The sequence below is a fragment of the Gymnogyps californianus genome, chromosome 28, assembly GCF_018139145.2.
Source record: "Gymnogyps californianus isolate 813 chromosome 28, ASM1813914v2, whole genome shotgun sequence".
NCBI classification, from domain to species: Eukaryota; Metazoa; Chordata; class Aves; order Accipitriformes; family Cathartidae; genus Gymnogyps; species Gymnogyps californianus.
The window spans coordinates 412,062-425,739 of NC_059498.1; positions in this window are offsets into that span (position 1 = coordinate 412,062).

Sequence of the window (13,678 nt, forward strand, 5' to 3'; positions counted from 1 at the left end):
GCAGCTGGGGACCTTGGCCTTTCCTCTGCTGGTACCAGAGCAAGCCTTGAAAGTTGGAGGTCTGGTATGAGGTTGTTTGGAAGGTGTCTCCCTGCTTCACTGTGACTTGTCCTTCTTGCTGGGTGACGGTGGTCTGCCCCATGGTGCCTGCAAGAAAGGGAAGGTCAGCAGCTCTGCAGGGAAAGGCTCCGGGAAGCAAACCAGGAGTGGATGCAAAACCCAGGCAGAGAAATCTCTCTGTCCCTTGTCCTGCAGGAAAATCCTGAGGCCTGGGGACAGCCAGGGGGAGGGTGTTTTGGGCAGGAGCTCAGAGCACTCAGCACAGCGTGGACCCTGAGGAGAGCTGTGCTGTGTCCCTGCTCCTCCTCCCTGGTCTGCGACTGCCCAGAGGACCAGGGAACAGCCTGTCATGCCTGACCTTTGTGTGCTGGGACCAGCACCCCTCCCGCAGGTTGAGGGGCCCAGGGAGCTACGGCAAAAAGATTCATCCAGCTTCCCCATCCCTGTCAACTCCGAGGGCTCCTAGGTCCTTGAGCTCATACAATGCTGAGCTGAATGTTGGAAAGAGGGAGGCCTGGCTGAGTTGACAACCAGGAGGAAACTGGAGGCCATGGCAGCCATGCAAGGAGGCCCAGCCAGGCGGCACAGTGAATGTCCCAGTGGCAGCTTTGACAGGATCTGTTACTTTGTGTTGGAAGTGGAGAAATTTGAGGCTGCAGAGACAGCTGAGATCTCCTATGCTGCCCACAGGTGGATGAGAAGAGAGAGGCAGAGAGAGATGGATTGAAGGGGAGGAAAAGATGGAGAAAGGGTTTGAGGTATCTCTTCTCTGTCCTCTCTTCTCCTTTGCAACAGTAAGAGCATCTTGAGAGAACCAGTACAAAACCACAAATGTGAGATGACATTTCCCAGTGTTTTCCTCTAATTCCAGAGAATTTCCAGACGTGGACCTGATAAGGCTGGTGAGGGTTTCCACAGGGGAAGGAGTAGTATGCATTGATGAAAAGGCAGGACTTACCCAGCCGTTGCCCCAGGAAGACAGTGAGGACGAGATATCCAAGGTGCATGCTGAGTCCGACCCGCCTGTTTGTTGAGTGAGAGAGAGTCAGAAAACCACCTCCCAGCCCCGAGATAACAGAGCTGCCGGAAACGACTCTGTTGGGGGAGCAAAGGAAGAAGCGGGGAAGAGAAATGATCTGTTCTTCCTGTGCCTGAAGTGCTCCTCCTGGGTTTCTCCCTCCTCCAGCAGCAACACCTGCGGCTCCCTCAGCCAACGGCGTTCTGAACATTTGCATGACGGGGGGCCCTGTGCACTCTGTACACATGTACAGGAAGAGGAGGATCTCTGCATTTCTGCTAAGAGGAGAAATCGAGCCATAGTCCCCAACATGCAACCATCCTTGCTGACCCCAGGACCACAACCCTGGGAGTCTCTCCTTGCTTGATGCTTCTGTCTCTGCTCACAACATGTCCTGGACAATGTCCAGACAGCTTCTGAATGCCTCCAAGGATGGAGACTCCACAACCTCTCTGGGCATCCTGTGCCAGTGCTTCCCCACCCTCACAGTGAAAAAGGGATTCCTGATGATCAAATAGAATCTTCTGCGATTCACTTTGTGCCCATTGCCTCTGGTCCTCTCAGTGGACACCATGGAGAAGAGCCTGGCTCTACCTTCTTCACACCCTCCCTCCAAATATTTGTACCCATTAATGAGCTCTCCCTGACACTTCTCTGTGCTGAAGCAGTCCCAGCTCTCTCAACCTTTCTTCATATGAGAGTTGCTCCAGTCTCTTCACCATCCAGAGTGGCCCTTTGCCTGACTGTCTCCAGGATGCCTGTGACATGCAGTTCCCTAGTGAAAACACCCCCCACCACTACCCTCTGGAGTCACAAGCACCCCACATTCATGTATCTCTCGAATACCAGCATGGTCCTCAGCCCTCCTCTCACAATCACCCCCACACTCTTGGACCCCTCAAACATTACCAAGGCTTGGTAATATCACCTGTGACATGTTTCTCCTTCTCCAGTTGCTGGCACCCAGACCTTGTTGACATCCCAGTCCCTCCAGCTGCTGGCACAGAGACTCTGTGACGAAAGCCTCTTCTCCAGTTGCTGGCACCCAGACCTTGTTGACACCCAGTCCCTCCAGCTGCGGCACAGGACCTCTTGACGAAAGGCTCTTCTCCAGTTGCTGCACTTAACCTTGCCGCACACCCCGCAGTCCATCCAGTTGCTGGCACCCAGGCCTACAATCCCTATGGCCATTGGTTGGTTGCCCAGTTACTGGCACCCAGATCTCTCTTTCACACCAGTCTCTCCAGTTACTGGCACTCACACGTGGAAGTCACACAGAAGAATGGTTAAGAAAGGATTTATTAAGAAGGCAGGGGGGACTGTAGGGGTCAGGCACAGGCTCATCCCAACAAGTGCACTGACTGGACTCTGCTTATGTGTAGCTGGCTCCTTTTGCCCTTCCTCCTCTCTATTGCCTCCCCTTGCTCCTCCCCAATCCTCTCTTTCCCCCACCTTTGACCCTTCCCCTAAGCATTCCTTAATAAGTGTAGCCTAGTCCCGCAGGACCCTCCTCAAACATCCATATCCTCATGTTCCTCTTCTCACTTCTTGTCACTTACAAAGCTCAGGCTGACCCACTTCAAAGCTACACCTGCAGTTTCTAATGGCCCATCAATTAGCAGCTGCAGAGCTCTGGTCTCCCTCCTTGTCTCCCTTATCCTTACTCAGAGATTGGCGTCATTGTGTGCTTTGTTTATCACTTTCCCTTTTACTCTTCTTCCCTTTGAAAGGAAAAGGGACTTGATCTGACAGCCTTAGTGAACCAGCAGCTCTCACCTTCCACAGCCTACAGGACCTCTGCTGAAGTTCCTCAGGTTGCGAGTTCCTCAAGACACTGAAAGGCTCCGTCCCCAGAGAAAACTGGGTCTTTTGAGTCCAGGCTCTGGGAGAAGCCCCATGTTGAGCTCAGCCTTTGAAGGGTCTCCCTGCAACACCTGCAGCAATGCTGTCATGGCATTCATTTCTCAGGACACCTGAGAAGTTACAAAACATGAAGGAAAAGGGAAAGACTGCCACATGAGCAATCAGTTTCAGATGTAACGTGAGTGTAAAGAAGAACGCCAGTCACTTAAAATGTGTGGGAAAGAGACAGTTTGTGACCTCATATTGCAACTTTATTCTATTGTTTGCCCTCCAGATGTCCTGTGTTTCCTGCAAAGACCCTCTCACAGGTCTTGTGTAAAGCCCAGCATAAGGACAGACCTCAATTCCAAACCATAGCTTTCTTACCCCATCCAGTGGAAATGGGGCTTCTCATCCCACCTACTGGTATGTCACAGAGAGACTTTTCTCCAGGTGCCTCACTCTCTTTGCTCCTTCCCTTTCCCTCTGGCCAGGTCTCCTTTTGGACATATTCCCTACCCCGTCGCTTCCAGAAAGCCTGAACTTTCTTTGTCACCTCAGAAGGCCTCACTGCCAACAGCCGCCAACATGGGCAGGAGTAGCAGGGAAAAGTCGCCCATGCTGCTGAATGTGCCAAGGGTGGAAATTGGAGCTAAGCCTGTGGGAGCTGAGGGCAGTCAGCACAGACATGGGGACAGTGAAACGGTGTATGTCTGAGGGAGATCAAATTGCTCTGATACAGAGCATGCAGGAGAACGTGAAGATCAGCAAGGACGAGGGTACTGGGTGCACTTCCCAAGAAAGCTGCAAGCGGGTGCAGAGCTCTTGACTGCTTCATTGGTGCCCCCGAGAGTTTGTGCTCAGGAACTGGCTGCCATTCAGGGGGAGAGGATTCTTTTACATGTAAACCTCATCCCTTTTGGATCGGTGGAAATGTCTCTTGGCAGCCACTACAGTCCCATATCTTATTTGCTGCATGAAAATCCAGATGTCTTGACCAAAGTGTAGAAGTGGAAGAATGGAAATCCCCACACCCATGTCCTCCATCAAGAGGGAATTATGGCTAATGAAGCATCTCTCAGAATGACTGAAGGCCAAAGCTTCAGTCTCTCTTCTCCAGCGTCTTCCTTCCAGAGGTGCTGGTGGGCTTCCTCAGGCCAGGGGACATACCCATCTCCTTCCACCGCTGCATGGCCCAGCTGTACTCCTCCAGCTGCTGGGCAGAGACCAATGCTTCCTCTGCACTCTCATCTCCTATGGCCACTGCTTGGCTATCTGCAACCCTCTGCGCTCTGGGGCCATCATGCATCAGGCTGTGTGCATCTGGCTGGTGGCAGGGACAGGACTGGCCGGTTCCCTGCCTCCTGCTCTGCATACAATACTCACCTCCCATTTGGCTTACCGTGGGCCCAGGCACATCTGCCACTTCTTCGCTGTTCTGCCAGCCCTGCTGGCCATGGCTTGTGCTGGCACTTCTGCCAACAAGGACGAGATCATCTTCAGTGTTGGGGATGTGACCCTCGGCTGCTTCCTCTTCATCCTCACTTCTTACAAGTGCAGAGCCAGAACCATCCTGCAGCTCTGCTGTGCAGAAGGCAGGCACAGAGCTGGCTCAACCTGTGCTTCCCATTTCAGTGCTATGGCCTGTTTCTGTGCCTGTGTGTCTTCATGGGAAGTGACCTCAAAAGGGTCACTAGACAGAGTGGTGGCTGTGCTTTACACCACTCTTACTCCCCTGCCGAACGCTGTGATTTACACCCTAAGAAACAAGGATGTGAAAGCTGCTAGTAGTTGTTCACATGCAATAAACAAGTGCAGGGTTGTAGTGTTCACACAGTCAGTGCAGACATCAGCTTACACACGGGACTTATCCCATCCCAAAGCAGACAGGCATGGTAAATGGGACAAATCATCTTTCTGGAGACACTGATCCTGCAGTTGACCAATGGTGGCCTCTGAACTCCCCAGCTAGCATAAGCTCACAGCAGGCCTGCCTACCTGGTCACGTGTGCATGGCTTGCTTCATCATGCCATCAGAAGTGAACCCACAGCCTGTCCTAACGAGAGCCTACAAGCACCTCCATACCATGCCTAAAGCCCACGGTACTCAGGGACAGACAGCAGGGAGAGGGCTTTTGTGGGGTGAATGGGCTCAAGCTGGGCACATTACTCTCATCAGCTGCATCTCCTGCTCTCACGAGTGCAGATGAATCTTCCCTCAGCCACGCTGAACCCTTGGAAACAGGACTTGCAGAAGATGACTCTGTCAAGTCCAAGACCTGTGCGGTGGCCCTGGACAGTGTAGATAGCCTCTCTTTGGGTGTCTTGAGTCTTCTCAATTAACTCTAGATGACTAGAGGTCTGGGAGGGGTGTGTGGGTGTGTGGTGTGTGGGTGTGTGGTGTGTGTTTGTGTGTTGTCTAAGCCAGCTGTTTAGTCTGTCTTGAGTGTCCTTTAGTGGACTCTTCCAGCATGTGAGATGAGTTCTCTGCCCACGCGGACGTCTTTTGCACCGGAAATGCTTGGCCATCTCATCCTCTCACACAAAAGATGCCTTCACTGGGAATGTGCCTGGCATAAAGCAGGAAATGAAGACAGTGCTTGAGGAAGCCAAAATACAGCCATAGCATTAGCTGGGATGTTTTGCATTCAAGATGAGCTTGTCAGAAAATAATCACCTCTACAAGGGATGCCTCTGGGAGCCTGGGGCAGTAAAGGTCCATGATAAAAGCCAGCCCAGCTCCTCGCTCTCTCATCCACTTCTCTTGCCCTCCTTCTCCTTGGCAGTCAGGTGAGTCTCAAGCCCCTTTCTCCTTCTCTGCTCTCTCAAAAAGGAGGTCTCACTTCAATGGGCCTCTCAGCTGATGCTGGCTTTGTTCTGTGCCAGATCATGGGGCTGCTTGTCATGGGAGAGGGAAGTAGGGGAGAAGGTTAGGCATGGAAGGAAGCTGGGACTGTACTGAGGTGGCTTCTGCACTCAGGGCTAGGCAGTAGCTGCATAGGAGCTGGTGGCTCCTTTTGGGCCCTGGCAGGACAAGGCCAAAAGCCCTCATACATCTCTGCACAGCCTCCGCCTTATGGCCTGCATGTTCTTTGGCTTCTTCATGGTGTGGTGACAGGCTGCTCCTCACGCATCCCCATGTTTTTCTTCCTCCCTGCCCTCTCTCCCAGGTGCACCTCAGGCATCCAAGACATGTCCTGCTACAACCAGTGCCAGCCCTGCCAGCCCTGTGCCCGAACCCCGCTGGCCAACAGCTGCAATGAGCCCTGTGTCAGGCAGTGCCAGAACTCCACTGTCGTCATCGAGCCCTCCCCTGTGGTGGTGACCCTGCCCGGCCCCGTCCTCAGCTCCTTCCCACAGAACACCGTTGTGGGCTCCTCCACCTCCGCTGCTGTTGGCAGCATCCTCAGCTCTGAGGGAGTGCCCATCACCTCTGGGTGCTGTGACCTCTCCTGCATTCAGCAGCCGCTACTGTGGCAGCAGATGCCGCCCTTGCTAAAGATGCTGGCAACGGCCTCGCATAAGGACCCCCAGGAACTCAGAACATGCTGCTGGACAAAGGATCAAACCTCAGGGCATTGTTTTCAGACTAGCTGGTCATCTCTGCTTGCCCTGCAAGGGCAGACTGGAAGGGCCAACCTGGGCTCTCTGAAAACATGGCCAACGTCTACCTTCCTGTCTTCCACTCACCCTTTTTCTCCCTTTTTCTTTGTTGTCTTGTGCTCGCATCAAAGCCTGCTGTGAGGACCCCAGCAACCAGGCTGGAGGGACCTGCTAGCCTGTCTCCCTTTGCCGGGCAGGTCAACAGATGCCTTGTGGGAACTCTGCTGCAGGAAAAGGGAAACACATTCTTGGCTGCTCCTGCTCCTCCCCACACTGGGGCCTCCACTTGGAGTGATCCCATTTCCCTCTTTAGACTCATTAAAAATCAGCCTGCAACCCTGCCTGTGTCCCTTAGGTTGTCTTTCATCTGTATACTGACTGCCAAGGGAGAAAGCCATTGCTTTGGAGGGGAATTAGGTGGGACACAGGGGGACCCTTCATCACTCCTAGAGGCATTGGAAGTTGGGATACACTGCAACGAGTCCTCTCTCAGGCACCGCTTCCTAAAGGTGAGGGAGACAACCCTAGTGTGTTCCCAAAGGATGGCAGAAATTGGGATTGCATAAATAGCCTTGGGGATGGCCCACAGTCCCTACTCCACCTGCCCCTGGCCTCCATCAGCCGATCTAGAGGTCAGCATGGCCAGCATGCCTGGGCATGGGCAGCAGGGACAGCTTCCCCGTGCTGACCTATCACCCTTCAGCACAGCATCAGGCGTGTTCCACCTGTTGCCTACATGTGTAGGGCTGAGGTGCTCACAAGTTAGTATTGGTATCAGCTACAGCAGGCCACACACTGGAGTCCCCTGTCCCTGTGAAGCCAGGTGAAGGGTGAAGGCAAGCCCAGGTCAGTGACTGGTGGCCAACCACACACGGATGCTCTTTGGTGCCTTGTCTTCCCCAAGCAAGGAGCAGCTTTCTTCAGGCCCTTCTACAGCCCCACAATGCCACAACCTAGCTCTGGTCCACAGAGGTGCTGTCTGAGAACAGATACCCCACCTCCACAGAGACATGCCACTGACAGTGGGATTTCATTCCGCACTCAGCGGGATCCGTGAGCTGTCCCTGAATGGAACTGGGCATGCACCTGCCCAACCATAGGGCACACGTTGGGGTGCCTTCCCCCAGGCACCAAGCTCCTTCAGCATTCCCAGAGACCTGGGGCTGAAGTGCCCTTGTGCTCCACGCAGCACTGATGCTCCTCACACACAGGCCAGGGTCTTCCCACATCTGCAGACCTGGGGCCCTGTGGTGTGGGAGTTTACCCTTACACAGACCCCACACACCGCCAGCACCACAGGACCACAGGATAGAGGACAGAGTGATTCCTCCCTGCTGGGTAAGGATTGGGGGAACCTCTCCCAGGCCAGGTTCTGTGGGAGGCAGAGTGGCGTCAGGTGTTTAGACAGGGGCAACGAGCATCAGGACCAAGCCCACCTAGACCCAGTGCAACTGTGGGTCCCAACTCTGGCTTGGCCCTGGCCCAGGGTCTCTGTGAGAGCTCAGGATTATGAAGGGCTACCATCAGAGCTTCTGCAGAGCTATCAGAGCCAGGTTGGTGGATGTGAATACTCTGAACTCTGCAAGGGATTGGAAAACCAGATATCGGGTGTGTTTAAAATTAAAGAATCTGCGCCTCTGCTCAGAAAGGGAGATCACGTCAGGGTGTCTACAACAAATGAGAGAATTGAGAAAGGTTATGAAAGATGTTCACAGAGGAAATTTTCATAGTAGTTGAAATGTGACAATGTGACAGATAGCTGTGTACCGCACAAGAGTGTACGATCATGAAGTACTTGAGGTGAGTAGGAGACCCATGGGCAGGTCAGGGGCCTGGGATGTGGGCAAGCATGCCAGGTGGACAGAGCAGCAGTGCCAGTGCTGGTGAATCTGCAAAAGTGCATGTGCGTGTGAACCCAGAGAGCGTTGTGTGGGTGCCTTCACTAGTAACCTCCTGTCCCTGCCAGCCCAGAGGGGGAGGGGATATGGCTGTCTGTGCTTGTGTTTTATGTGGGTCCTGTATGTGGGTGCTGCTGACAGCAGTGCCTTGGCTGTGGCAGTCTGTGTGACCGTCTGTTTCAGTGTGTGTGTCTGTGTGTGTGTCTGTGTCTGTGTGTGTCTGTGTGGCTCTGAGATATGGTCTCCGCTTCGCTACAGGTTGAACCTGCAGACATAGAAAGTGGCAGCTGTGCCCTCAGCCTGGGCAGAGATCCCGGGTCTCCAGGACACCAGGCTGGGCTCCAGCAGCCAGGCAGGAGGATCCTGGGCCAGAGCAGATGTAGGAGGTGGCCGCGCTCCCTACATCCCTTAACAAATGCCAGCAATGCCAGACTCTGCCCACAGAACACAGGCTCGGAGTTTCCTTGGACTTTCCTGCACCTGGGTTGGGACAATCCCCAACATCAATACAGATTGGGGATGAATGGATTGAGAGCAGCCCTGCAGAGAAAGGACATGGGGATACTGGTGGATGAAAAATTGGACATGAGCCGGCAATGTGTGCTTGTGACCCAGAAAGCCAATTTTATCCTGAGCTGCATAAAAAGAAGCGTGGCCAGCAGGTCAAGGGAGGTGATTCTCCACCTCTGCTCCACTCTTGTGAGACCCCACCTGGAGTACTGCATCCAGCTCTGAGTCCTCAGTGCCAGAAAGACATGGACCTGCTAGAGCGGGCCCTCCAGGGAGGGCCATTCAGATGAGCAGAGGCTGGAACACCTCTCCTATGAAGAAAGACTGAGAGCATTGGGGTTGTTCAGCTCCAGGGAAACCTTACTGCAGCCTTTCAATACTTGAAGGGTGCTTAGAAGAAAGAGGGAAGGAGACTTTGACCAGTGCCTGTAGTGGCAGGACAAGGGGCAACACCTTTAAAGAGAAAGAGGGTAGAGTTAGATTGGACTTAAGGAAGAAATTTTTTCCAATGAGGGTGGTGACACTTTGGAACAGGTTGCCCAGAGACGTTGTGGGTGCCTCGTCATCGGAAGTGTTCAAGGTCAGGTTGGATGGGGCTTTGAGCAACGTGATCTAGTGAGAGCTGTCCACTGGGATCATGGCAGGGACATGATGATGACTCAAGGCCCCTTCCAATCCAAACCATCCCATAATTCTATGATTCGATCATTCCTGTACAGCTGGTGAGGACCCTGGAATGACATCAACGAAGACACCAACTTTGAAATAGCGCTGCAGGGGAAGTCACGGCAGTAGGCCTTGCAGAAAGGCTATTATTATCCATCCTTCTCCATGTTGATGGAACATATGAACCATCTCATTAACCCCCACAATAAAGCTTCAGCTGTGGACTCTCCAGTAGTGGGCCTGGTCTATGACCCCGTCCGAAGGAAAACAAAGCTCAAAATGGGTGAAAAGCCTTGCCCTTTTCTGCAACTGGAAATCTGATACATATTTTGAGGGCTTCTCCAGGTGTTGCTGCAAAGAAATTTCCCTTTGTGGTAGATGTCACCAGAAGGTTTAACTCACTCTACCTCTACACAGCCCTTGTAGAGCACCAGCTTGTCAGGGACTTTGTGGTTCCTTTATTTCGTGTGTCCCGACAGGCCGTAATAACAAGATCATGCCAGGGCATACGATAAGCCACAGTAGGTGCTGGTGAACCTCAGCACATTGACACAATCAGCATTGATAAAGACTGACCAGAACAAGCATGTCTCATTTTGCTTTGGGAAGGATAGAGGGAAGCTGCATTTTCGGCCCCAGAAATCTCTGCTATTTTAAGAAACCACAGCAGAAAGGAAAAGGTGAAAAATTCCGTGGACCTGTCCTTGTACATGAATTCTTTGCAGGGGTCTTGACTGACACTGTTAATATGATCGTGTGCGGTGTATTTGACATGATAGAAATAAACCAGCATGACATCTTTTTAAATTGTGGGGCCCAGCATTGCACACAGTACTCAAGGTGAGGCCGCACCAACACTAAATACAGCGGGATAAGCACCTCTCTTGACCAGCTGGTTGTACTGTGTTTGATGCACCCCAGGAGGCGGTTTGCCCTCTTGGCTGCCAGGGCACACTGCTGACTCCTCTTGAGCCTGCTGTCAACCAGCACCCCCAGATCCCTTTCTGCAGGGCTGCTCTCCAGCCACTCCTCTCCCAGTTCATACTTGTGTCCGGCGTTACTCCGTCCCAGGGGCAGAATCCGGCATTTAGACTTGTTAAATTTCATGCCATTAATGATTGCCCAGTGCTCCAATTTATCTAGATCCCTCTGCAAGGCCTCTTGTCCCTCGAGAGAGTCAACAGCACCTCCCAGTTTGGTATCGTCAGCAAACTTGCTCATGGCGCATTCAACTCCTGCATCCAGAGCATTGATAAAAGTCTTGAACAGAACTGGCCCTCGAATGAGTCCTGAGGAACACCACTGGTGACCGGTCGCCAGCCAGATGCAGCCTCATTCACTACAACCCCTTGAGCCCTGCCTTTCAGCCAGTTCTTCACCCAGCACACTGTGTACCTGCTCATCCCACAGTTGGACAACTTGTCCAGAAGGATGCTGTGAGGGACACTATCAAAAGCCTTACTAAAAGCCAGAAAAACCCCATCCACCACCTTCCCTTCATCCACTAGGCAGGTGACCTCATCATAGAAGGATATCAAATTAGTTAAATAGGACTTGCCCTTTGTGCACCCGTGTTGACTGATGATTGCATTGTTCTTTAAATGCCTTTCAATAGCAGCCAGTATGATCTTCTCCATAACTTTTCCAGGCACTGAGGTTAGACTCACCAGGTCTGTAGTTTCCTGGGTCTTCCCTCACACCTTTCTTGTAAGTAGGAATAACATTGGCTGGCTTCCAGTCAGCAGGGACCTCCCTAGACTCCCAAGACCTTTGGTAGGTGATCGAGAGGGCTCCTGACGTAACATCTGCCAGCTGCTTCAGGACTCTGGCATGAATGCCATATGGCCCCATGGACTTATGAACATCCAGATGATAGAGCTGGTCCCATCCAGTTTCAGTGTCCACAAATGGAATGTCACTGTTCCCACAGTCGTGGTCCTCCAACTCAGAGGACCGGGCAGCCCAAGGTCTATCAGTATTATTAAAGAATGAGGCAAAAAAAGCCTTGAACGCCTCTGCTTTTTCTTCATCCCTATTAGTCAGGCGACCATCTTCAACAAATATCGGTCCAATGTTTTCTTTAGACCTCCTCTTGCTATTAACATACTTCAAAAAACCTTTCTTGTTGTCTGACACGACGCTGGCCGAGTTCAACTCTAACTGAGCTTTGGCCTTTCCTGTCTTCTCCCTGCTTATGCAAACCACAGCTCTGTAATTTTCCTGCGAAGCCTGACCTTCCTTCCAGAGATCGTACAATTTCTTTTTCCTCTTGAGTTCAATGAGGAGTTCCCTGTTCAGCCAAGCTGGTCTTCTGCCCCGCTTGCTTAACTTGAGACACAAAGGAACTACCTGCTCCTGTGCTTTTGTAAGGTGGTTCTTAAAACCGGACCACCACTCGTGGATTCTAAAGCCCTCAAAAGCAGATTCCCAGGGAACAATCTCAGGATGGAAGCTGGTGACTTCTGGCACCGAGCAGAAGGCTCCTGGCCCACCTAAGGGCTTACAATTACAAAACAGGTTCACTGCCCTCAAAGTTGAAGAGGAGCCAGATGTGCCTTCAGGATCTGCTGACGCTAAGCCATGCACGGCCACCAGGAGGAAGCAGCGAGTGATCCTTATGGGTGACTCTCTGCTGCAGGGGACAGAGGCACCACTCTGCCAAGCTGGCCTATCATGTAGAGAGGTTTGCTGCCTGCCAGGGGCCCAGGTCTGGGATGTTGTGGAGGGACTGCTGAAGCTCGCTAGCCCTCAGACTACTACCCCTGCTGTTATTCCTTGTGGCACAAACGATACTGCTAGGGGAAACCTGGAGAGTATCAAAAGTGATTACAGAGCTCTGCGGGAAGGTAGTGAAGGGCCTGGGGGCCCAGGTGGTGTTGTCCTCAATCCTGCTGGTGAGGGCAAAGGGCGTGAGGAGGAGGGCACTGATAATGCAGGTCAATATTTGGCTGTGGAACTGGAGCTGGTGGCAGGGTTTAAGGTCCTACAACCACGGGACCCTGTTTGCAGATCAGCATCTGCTCAGGAGAGGTGGGATCGCCCTCACCAAGCGGGGCAGAGTTGCCTTTGCCAGTAGGATGGCTGACCTGGTAAGGAGGGCTTTAAACTAGGAATGACAGGGGAGGGAGAGAGTAACCAGCAGCCCTGTGAGGGAGTGATGGACACGGCTGATGAGCAAAGGGCCTGGGGCAATGTGCCAGGAAGGGATCACAAGATCAAGAAAAGAGGGCTGAACCAGGGTCACCTCTAGCAGTTGCATGTAAGCAAGGAAGTGCCTACAAGGCATCATTGTGGCAAAATCCCCCAAACCCTTTCTAGGAAGGCAACATGCTGGGCTGCTTCTGTCAAGTGCCTGTACACTAATGCACACAGGATGGGGAATAAAGATGAGGAGGTAGAGCTCTGTGTGCAGTTGCAGGCCTACAATCACGTTGGGATCACGGAGACGGGGTGGGATGGCTCCCTTTCTGTGAGAGAGCAGTTGGAGTGCATAGAGCTCTGCCTGGGCATGGATGACGAGCCAAGTGAGAGCTTATGGGTAAGCACTAAAGAGAAGGCAGGTAAGGGTGACATTGTAGTGGGTGTCTGCTATAAGCTGCCTGACCAGGAAGAACCAGCAGATGAGACCCTCTACAGGCAGATAGGAGCAGCCTCACATTCACAGGCCCTGGTCCTCATGGGGAACTTCAACCACTGTGATATCTGCTGGAGGGACAGCACAGCAGGACATAAGCAAGCCAGGAGGTTCCTGGAGTGCATAGTTGACAACTTCATCACGCAAGTGATAGAGGAGCCAATGAGGCATGTGCTCTGCTGGACCTCATATGCACCAAGAAGGAAGGGCTTGTTGGGGATGTGAAGGTCAAAGGCAGCCTGGGCTGCAGCAACTAGGAAAGGGTGGAGTTCAGGATCCTGAGAGGAGCAAGGAGGCTACAGAGCAAACTCACAACCCTGGCCTTCAGGAGAGCAGACTTTGTTCTCTTTAAATGGCTGCTCGGAAGTGTCCCCTGGGATATGGCCCTGAAGGCAAGAGAGTCCCAAGAAACCTGGTTACTATTCAAGGATCGCCTCCTCCAAGCTC